The 6,454-nt window shown below is 51.5% G+C and overlaps 1 non-coding gene across 1 annotated transcript; it reads left to right on the plus strand.

Moving 5' to 3' along the window:
- On the plus strand, positions 1-73 carry TRNAW-CCA (transfer RNA tryptophan (anticodon CCA)). Its single transcript has one exon. It is a non-coding gene; the product is annotated as a tRNA-Trp (tRNA).
- Positions 74-6,454: the final 6,381 nt, after the last annotated feature.

Here is a 6,454-nt window from a genome sequence, read left to right on the forward strand (position 1 = left end):
TCCCTGGTGGTCCAGTGGCTAAGACTCTGAGCTTCCAATGCAGGAGGCCCAGGTTCGATTCCTGGTCAGGGAACCAGATCAAGTTCCCACGCTGCAGCTAAAGATCCTGCATGCCATGACTAAGACCCAGCACAGCCAAATTAATAAACAAATATTAAAAAAAAAAAAAACCCACCTTGAGGTGCTTACCCTCCCATCACACTGGATTCTCAAGATGCTGTGCTTGCTGAGTTGCCTCTCTGCCATGGTCAAGACATAGAGTGCGGACAAGGAGGGATCTGTGAGCCCAAGCCAGTGCGGTTGAATTTATTTTCCCATACTTGCTTGCCATGATTTCTGCAGCCACAGCTACTATTCTCATTGACTGGCAACTGCGCATCCATTGACCCAGTCCTCCCTTCTTTGTCCCTGGGTCCCTGGGCCACGTGCCAAAGCCCCAAGGGTAGCAGGAAGCCACCCTGTAGGACAGGAACAGCGCTAGCATCCTCCAGCCCTGTGACCCTGGGCAAGTTCCTCAGCTCAGCTCTCCATGTGTCCTGACCTGTGGGAGGGAAGGAAAAGAAGGCCTGAGAGATGGAGGAGGCGGAGGGGGAAGACTACAACGGAGGAAACCCGGCAGCGTGGATGGGTAGGGGAGGGGAGACAGCCTGCCGCCCCATTCTGCCTTAATGTTTTTCTCTATTGCCCCGAAATATATCCTTTATCTGCTTTGAGTGGCTTCCAGGGTCCTGCAGATCACATGAGAGCCCCAACTTTCCCTTTGCTGGAAAACAAGCCCAGGCTGCAGGGGAGCTGGGCTGGGGTGGGGCTGTGAGTGCAAGAGCAGTAGGAGGGACAGGGTCACGGGCTGCAGAGGACGGACAAGGACAGGAAAGGGTCTGTTTACAGTTTCTAGTCTCTTCCAGCCACGAGGAAGGACTCTGGACTTTCACCCTGAATATTTTCTTTTCAATTTGGTTTGCCAGTGGCCTTGTTTCCAAACACCCAGACTGGCCTCATCTGTAACACGGGGATCCAGAAGTTCTGACAATCCCCCGGGGCACAGAGTGTTCAGAAGACAAACGGGCAGCCTGAACATCAGTGGGAAAGCTTAGGAGGGTGCGGGAGGGTTGGAGACACTTCCCTCCCACCATAGAGCTGCAGGGGAACTACTGTCTAGGTATTATAAACTGTGAGGACAGGGGAGGCAAATACACACTTTTGTTAAATCATCCAAGGAGTCTCTTTGCTTATGTTCATTCATTTGTTCAAAACATATTTTTGATTGAAATATACCTGATATATTGTGTAAATTTATGGTGTACACTGTGCTGGTGTGATACATTTATATACTGGAGTACGATTGCCATTGCAGCCATAGTTAGCATCTCTGTCACCTGTCACATAATTATCTTTGTGTGTGTGTGTGCATGTGTGTGTGTGTTGGGAGCAATTAAGACTTAGTCTCTAAGTTGGATCATTACAGTACAATATATATATTTTTAACAGTACAATGTTGCTGTCTATATTCACTAGACTGTGCATTAGATCTCCAGGACTTAGTTATCTACTAGTTGCAAGTCTGTGCCCCTAAACAGGTGGCACTAGTGGTAAAGAATCCTGCCAATGCAGGACACACGGGAGATGCAGGTTTAATCCCTGGGTCGGGAAGATCCCCTGGAGAAGGAAATGGCAACCCACTCCAGTATTCTTGCCTAGAAAAATCTCATGGATTTTTTTCTTTCCCTCCAACAGAGCTACAGTCCATGTGGTCACAAAGAGTTGAACATGACTGTGCCGCTAAGCACATATGCCCTTAAACAACATCGCTCCCATTCTTTTGCCCCCAGGCTCTGGAAATCACCATCTTGCTTTGTGTTTTTACAAGGTTAGCTTCTTTTTTAGATTCCACATATAAGTGAGATCATACAGTATCTGTTTATCTCTGTCTGACTTATTTCACTCAGCATGATATTCTCAAGATCCGTCGTGTTGTCACAAGTAGCAGGATTTCCTTCTTTCTCATGGCTGAATGAATAGTCCATTGTATGTGGATATCACATCTTCTTTATTACAAATACATTTCGAGTGCATGCTGTGTTCTGGGTTGACTGAAAAAAGCAAATACATGAGACCTGTGAGTTAAGTTTTATTTGGGGCAGAATGAGGACTCGAACCCAGGAGATGGCCTCTCAGATAGCTCTGGGAACTGCTCCAAAGAGATGGGGGAGGTCAGTATATATGTGATTTTGATGAAGGAAGATGCACGCAAGCTCACATTTTGGCAGGTTGCTGCTAGTCACCTGGAGCAGATGTCTTTTGTGGTTTTCTAGATGGGACAAGATGCAAGAATTTGGGTTCATAAAATCTTCTCCTGAGTATATCTAATTATCTGAGGTCTGTTCTGCCCATTTTCCCAAGAGTACAGCATGCTTCATTCCTGATCTCCTCCCTGAACTCCTTTCAAGCGAAGTGATGAAGGTCAGTGACTGCAGGGGCTGGTGACTTCATCCTTGTAGAAGCAGATGGCGAGTGCCAGTTTCTAGTCAGCAGCCGGCACCGTGCTAGGTGGTAGGACTGCTCCCCTGGAGGCGTCGGGACAAGGGGTTCTGCTCTGTACCCTGGTGGCAGACAGACTGTTGCAGATTCATGGGCAGGGTGGTTATTGGGGCCACCTTGGCGTCAACCCCGAAGAAGAAAGGGGCATATACTTTTAGTTGAAGCTGCTCTCAGGAGCTGAGGCAATCCTGAAAGGATTTCTTCACTGAAAAGCTGTCTGCACGCAGTGCTCCCAGCAGGCACATGTGGGTGGTACATTGCTGTGTCCACAGCCCCCGACACCTCCCCACTACCCACATTGTGGAGTTATTCGAAGGAATTGTCCTCGCTATCGTTCAGGCACTCTTTGTAGTCCACCAGGCTCCTCTGTCCATGGGATTCTCCAGGGGAGAATTCTGGAGTAGGTTGCCATTTCCTTCTCCAGGGTATCTTCCCGACCCAGGGAATGACTGTGAGTCTCCTGCTTGGCAGGCAGATTCTTCTTTTTTTTTTAATAATTAATTTTAATTGGAGGATAATTACTTTACAATAGTGTGATGATTTTTGCCATACATAGACATGAATCAGCCATGGATACACATGTGTCCCCCCCACCTCCCTTCTACCTCCCTCCCCACCCCATCCCTCTGGGTTGTCCCAGAGCAGAAGCTTTGGGTACTCTACTTCATGCATCGAACTTGCAATATACCTGTTTCAGTGCTCTTCTCTGAAATCATCCCACCCTCAGCTTGGCAGGCAGATTCTTTACCACTAAGCCACCTGAGAAGCCCATCAGGAGGAGAGAGTGAGTTACTTCTCACCACAGTGAAACCCACAGAAAGAGCTCAATATCATGTCATTGTGGTGTTCCTATTTTTAGAATAAACAAAGGAAAGTTTGGCCCTGAGGGAACCTGCAGTCGATCAAGGGTTTCAGAGGATCCCATGTGATAAGCGTGTGCCTGTGGGGACCCAGGGACTCAAAAGGAGCCCCTCCACCCATCTTGAGAAGGCTTTCCAAAAGGCAGGGATGACAGAGCTGGGGCCTGCAGGTTGAGCAGAACTGCCCAGGCAGAGGAGGAAGGAGGGGCTTCAGGCGATGGGAGCCCCGTGCAAAGGCCCAGAGGTGAGAGAAGGCTGAGTGCTCCCGGGTGGCTGGAGAGGGGCCGCTGGGAGGGCGCGGGGAGTGGGTAAAGGCCCCTGCCTGAGTCACTGACTTTGGCAATTGAAGGCCTTTCCCAAGGGTGTGCCTTCTGCTATGAGTACAACCACTGCCCTTCACTCTCCTGATTGGCGGGGCTGGAACCTGGTCTCGCAGACACCCTAGGCCTTAGAGCCAGGGAGGCCAGTGGGCAGGAAGTGGGTGAGGGAGCCACCCCACCTGAGAGTCGGCTGAGCCCCTTCCTGTGACCTGAGTCTTCGTGGGCACCTGGGCAGGGGTTGTCCGGCTTGGCTGGGAATTGTCCCTCCTCTGCTAACACAGGAGGGAGGGGGAAGGGACCTGGGTTTTCCCTTTCGCTGCTCTCAACCTCAGGAAGTAACCTGAGCACTGCACAGGGGGTCAGGAAAGCAATCGCCTGTGTGGCCTTGAACCAGTCACGTCACTTTCCGGAAACTGGGCATCCTTTTCTGTAAAATTATAAGTTTGAAATGGATGGTCCCTCTTTGCACTGGTATCTGAGTCAGAGGAATTTTCTCAGAGCCTGCTTCTTACAAAACCACGGGCACTGTCGTTTGATCCTTGTTTAGCTTTTATTTCTTCAAGGGGGTCGTTTCCTATTCTGCCTTCCTCTTGAGCTCTTAAGAAGCTCTCAAGGCCACTGACAATCAGAGGCCTGCTGCCTCCATTCAAACAGCCCCCCATGGAGGAAACAGAAACAATGGGAATTGCTTCTCTAGCAGCCCGGGTCCCCTGCCAATGAGAGGTGTCCAAGATGTTTATCTGGAACTACGGCTGTTCTCCCCAACCCCACCACACCCTCTGCCCCCTCTCCCTCTAGGCTGAGGTTCCCCATGGCCAGGACTGACAGGATTGGTCAGGATTGGCCAGGAGAGGCCACCTTCTGGCCTTCGCCCCATTCCAGCAGCCACCTCCCAGCCCTGCACTGGGAGTTATCTTATTTTTCCCAAGGCTCAGCTCAAGGCCTCCTCCTCCGTGCAGCCTTCCCTGAGCTCTGCTGAATGAATTGGTTCTTCCAGACACAGCAGCAAGTCTTCACCCCGTTTATTTCTGCTCTCTGTTAGAGTTAGCTGTTAACACAGGTGATCCCACAGCCTTATGCTTGCATACAAATGGCAACCCACTCCAGTATTCTTGCCTGGAGAATCCCATGGACAGAGGAGCCTGGTGGGCTACAATCCATGGGGTCGCAAGAGTCGGACACGACTTAACAACTTAAGGGAGAGAGAGAGGCGGGGCTCCCAAGTGAAGCCTGCTAACACAGGAGACATAAAAGATGCAGGTTCAATCCCTGGGTTGGGAAGGTCCCCTAGAAAAGGGAATGGCAACCCACTCCAGTATTCTTGCCTGGAGAATCCCATGGACAGAGGAGCTTGGTGGGCTACAGTCCATTGAGTAGCACAGAGTTGGACACGACTGAAACGACTTAGTACACACGTACAAACGTGTTGGATGAATGTTAGTGGTGGGAAAGGCAGGGACAGATACAGCACAAAGCTCTATAGGAAGCCTGGTAGTGCATCTGGGACAAAACTGGTCCCTGTTTATTGCTTTCTGGCCAACCCAGAACAAAAATCTGTGCAGAGTGCATGGTCTCCAGACACCTCCATGGGATAGCCCTGCTCAGGAACAAGGAGGAACAAGAACATGAAGTTCTTGTGTAACTGCTGACAGCTCTAGAAGAGTCATTGAAACGAACCTGCGGCTGCCCTCAGCTGCCCCTCATGCTGAGCGTGCGGACTGTGTGTGTGAGTGGCGTGGAGGGTGAGGCCCTGAGTTTCAGTTCAGGGGTCTGGTCACGGGCCTGCCCTAGGTATGACCTGGAAGGGAGTGGAGTTTGTCCCACGCGCTTCCTGGCCTGACTGATGAGCAGCAGGATGCCCAGAGGGAGTTGGGGGTGCAATAGGAGCGGATGAGCTCAGGGAGGTGAGGGCTGGGGGCCATGGAGCTGGCGATGGGACATCCTGCGGGATTCTTAGTGACAGAAGGCATGGCTGCTGACTTTGAACAGATGAGGGTGGGACCTGACTTCTGTGATAAAGTCCCTATGAGGAGGGACTGTCATCAGCCCATTTCATGGATGAAAATACTGCAGCAGAGATGGTGGGAGACTTGCCTGACCCCTCTCCCTCCCCCACCGCCATCAGAGGGTGTCACCTCCATCCCAGGGCCCTGCTCCGGGCCACCCCAAAAGGCATTTGCTTCACTCTCAGCTGCTCCCTCTTTAGGGGGGTCTCCGTTCCTGCACTTGAGTCAAGCTCCATGAGAGCTGGGGCAGTTTGCTTCCCTGGGGCATCCTCAGTGCCTTGAAGACGCCTGGTGCGCAGGAGGTGTTCAATGAGGCTTTGCTGATGAGGGGACAAGGAGAGAGAGTGCAGTCAGCCTGGAGAGGGGGTGTGGAGCACCTGATACTGAGTTCTCGCCAAGGCTCAGTACTCAAGGCTCCCACGGGAGTTGCTGGGGCTCTAAGCCAGTCTGTGGTCTGGTGTGTGGGTGTCTGCCTGGGACTTCTCCCCACCCCGCCATGGCATTGCCCCTCAGAGAGTCAGAGAGAAGAGCTTGGCTGTCTGCTGTCATTGACTGTCAGTTTCTTCCATCTTTCACGTATTCAGTCACTCAGCTGTCCACTAAGCCTTACCTTCACACCTACTCTGGGCCAGACACTGAGACAGGAGAGCCTGCAAGTAACCAGGTTCAAGTGTCTGCCCCTTGCATCCTTGCGGGGACAGACCAAAGGGAAAAACAAGTGATGCTACGA

Source organism: Dama dama, chromosome 14 (genome assembly GCF_033118175.1).
Source record: "Dama dama isolate Ldn47 chromosome 14, ASM3311817v1, whole genome shotgun sequence".
NCBI lineage: Eukaryota > Metazoa > Chordata > Mammalia > Artiodactyla > Cervidae > Dama > Dama dama.